The following is a 3,143-nucleotide window of genomic DNA, read 5'->3' on the forward strand; positions in this document are numbered from 1 at the left end:
GAAATTTAAAAATTTTCCAAACATCTTTAATATGCCATAGCCTAAGAGAGCACCTCTATGCACCAGATTATTGCATTGTGTGGCTGTGGCCCAGTCTGAATCTGTTCAGGCTGCACCATAGACAGACTGGGTGGTTTATAAACCACAGAAATTTATCTCTCATGGTTCTAGAGGCTGAACATCTGGTATCAGGATGCCACCATGGTCAGTTTCTGGTGCCAGCTGCAGATGCCAACCTCTCCTCGTGTCATAGTGGAAAGCAAGTGAGAGAGCTCTCTGGGACCCCTTTTATTAGGGCACTGATCTCATTCATGATGGCTCCACTTTCAAGACCTAATCACTTCCCAAAAGCCGCAACCCCAAATGCCATCACATTGGGATTAGTGTTTCGAAGTATCAATTTCGAGAGGGCACAAACAGGCAGTATGTGACAGGCCCAGTGTGAAAATAGCTTAAATGTTTAAAATAGAAGATAAACATTTATATTTTAAATTGTTGAAATCTCATTTTAAATATTGGCAACTAATTCAAATTTTCTGAAACCCTCTGAGTGGCAGACATGCATATTCACAGAAATGGCCCATGCCCACCATTATGTACCCTTTGCTTAAAGCACTAAACCAAATGCTTATGAAAAAGTTTTAAGAGGCCTGGTGTGGTGGCCCATGACTGTAATCCCAGCACTCTGGGAGGCTGAGGTGGGCAGATCACCTGAGGTCAGGAGTTTGAGACTAGCCCAGCCAACATGGCAAAACCCCGTCTCTACTAAAAATACAAAAAAATTAGCCGGGCTTGGTGGGAGGCATCTATAATCCCAACTACTTAGGAAGCTGAGGCATGAGAATTGTTTGAACCCAGGAGGTGGAGGTTGCAGTGAGTCGAGATCATGCTGCTGCACTCCAGCCTGGGCGACAGAGCAAGACTCTGTCTCAAAGAAAAAAAAAAAAAAGTTTTAAGAGACTACTGACATACATTTGGAAATAATTTGGCTACAACTTAAAATAACAATCTTAAAAGTGTTTCACTGTCTTTGAGAAGAGACTTGAAACCCACCAGTCGTAGATAAGGGATCTTTCTACATAACTCTATCATGCCCGATTTAGTAGGAGAAAATTGAATATCTCCTACCTTGAAATTTCCCTTTTCCCATTTCTATCTTGGCCGAATTACAGTCTGATGAAGAATACAGTGAGTTTCATTTCTTGTTGAATTTGACTGAGAACTAGAAATATAAGATGATGATACAATACTGACTTAATGCCCCAAAGGAAAGAAAAACAAAAGGAATCCCAGAAATGGAATGAGTCACTGACCTAAGTAGCCCCAAATCCAGATTAGTAGTTCCCAAACGCTAGTGATAGAATCACCTTCTGACTCAGAAGAACTAGGAAATGTCCCAAGAATCTTCATTTTCAATTAATTACTCTAGAGGATTCTTATGTAGGTGGGCCATGTACTGCACTGCTGGTATTCAATTACATGAACAGGCTTTTGACAGAGAGAAAAATGGGCACAGCTATAGTCAGGATGGTGCCTCCTTTGAGGAGTTGGTGGTGGAGGTGGTAGCAATGCAGTCAAGATAAGGATGTACATGGTGGACCCCATTTCCCTGACTCAGTGTGGAAAAAGTGCTAGGAGAAGGAAATAGGGGTTCTAGCTCTAATTGAGTATTGGCCAACTAAGTGAGCTCACGGAAGTCATTTACCCTCTCAAGACCTCAGTTTCCTCATCTGTAAGATAAGGAGGGTTGGCCTGGGCTCCAACGATGGCAAGTGCAATTCCCCACATCTCAAGAAGGAGGTAGGTCCTGCTCATCCCATGCACCAATCTTTCCCCAATTCTCCTGTACTCAGCCACTTCCAACAGAGTGGAGCTAGCAAATTGGTTAAAACCAATTTTCTAGCCTTGATGGAGGATCTCAGTGACCTCTTTCTCTTCTTGTTTGTGTGGCTACATGGTAGTTTTGGAGAGAAAATCTGGTGGAAAAAATAATAAAAGGTAGTTTTGTGGGGGGGGAGGGGCAGGAATCGTTTTGGGGACAGACGCTAACCAGAAATGGCAATATGCAAAAATTGACAGGGTAGTAGTATAAAACACCCTGCAAGCCAGTCCCAGCCCTATTTTGGTTAACATGGTGATGAAGATCTTTGTGGTTTCCTCTAGAGAATCCCATTAGCCACATCCCAGGACAATCAACAGGAGGGGCTGGGTTGGGATTAGGGTGAGCAAATTTGTGGTCTTGTACACACATGAACTTGAGAGTAAATGCCTCTACATTTTGTGCCAAGCACTTTGCTTGCCTTACCTCATCCTGGACCTGACGAGGTGTATTAGAACAAAAGAGTTGCAAGCTCACTGAAGTTTCCATCTCTACCATAGACCCCTTGGGCCAAGGAGTGTATTGTGTAGAGGGGGAAATGCAAACAGATCAGGCTGGACTAGGTCAGGACTTCCATGGATTTGATTTACTAAGGGGCACTCAATATAACAGACACAAGCTTTGGAGCTGCATTGGGTTAGCCATGCAACTTTGGTTAAGTTACTTAACCTCTTAGTCTCAGCTTTCTGATTTGTAAAGTGAGAATAAAAATATCTTCTTGGCAGGGATGTTGTAAAGATAGAGAATGTGCATACATATACACCACTTGGCACATAGTATGTGGTCATTACATGGAAATTCCTTCCTGACTTCCAGCTTCCGTTCTGCCTCTAGTGACTGCCAGGAAACGAAGCAAACTAGAGACAGCAAACTTCAAACCAAACATGGATGTGGAAATCCATATCCTTGTGCAGAGGAAGCCCCATATGTATTTGCATTCATTGTTGACTTTCTGACTCACTGTTGCTTTCTGTTTTAACTCCCCCTATCCTGCTCAGGTTAAACTAATGTGGGAAGGTTGACAGTACAATGCTGGGACCTTGCCCACTAGGAAACATCTCCCAGGGCTGCTCTGAGGTCAGAGTTCCAGGGAAAAATACCACAAAGGCTTGTGTCGTAGGCCAACTTGGTAAGAATTATAGCAACCGGTGAAACCCCGTCTCTACTAAAAAAAAAAAAAAAAACAAAACAAAACAAAAAAAAAAACAAAAAACTAGCCGGGCGACGTGGCGGCGCCTGTAGTCCCAGCTACTCGGGAGGCTGA

General features: G+C 43.2%; 1 protein-coding gene across 3 annotated transcripts in view; it reads right to left on the reverse strand.

Moving 5' to 3' along the window:
* The window catches only part of SAMD12 (sterile alpha motif domain containing 12), a 437,393-nt gene that overhangs the window by 153,331 nt on the left and 280,919 nt on the right, over positions 1–3,143 (reverse strand). The gene's annotated exons all lie outside the window — the stretch shown is intronic.

This window comes from Rhinopithecus bieti, unplaced genomic scaffold, assembly GCF_001698545.2.
Source record: "Rhinopithecus bieti isolate Rb0 unplaced genomic scaffold, ASM169854v2 scaffold_788, whole genome shotgun sequence".
Lineage (NCBI taxonomy): Eukaryota > Metazoa > Chordata > Mammalia > Primates > Cercopithecidae > Rhinopithecus > Rhinopithecus bieti.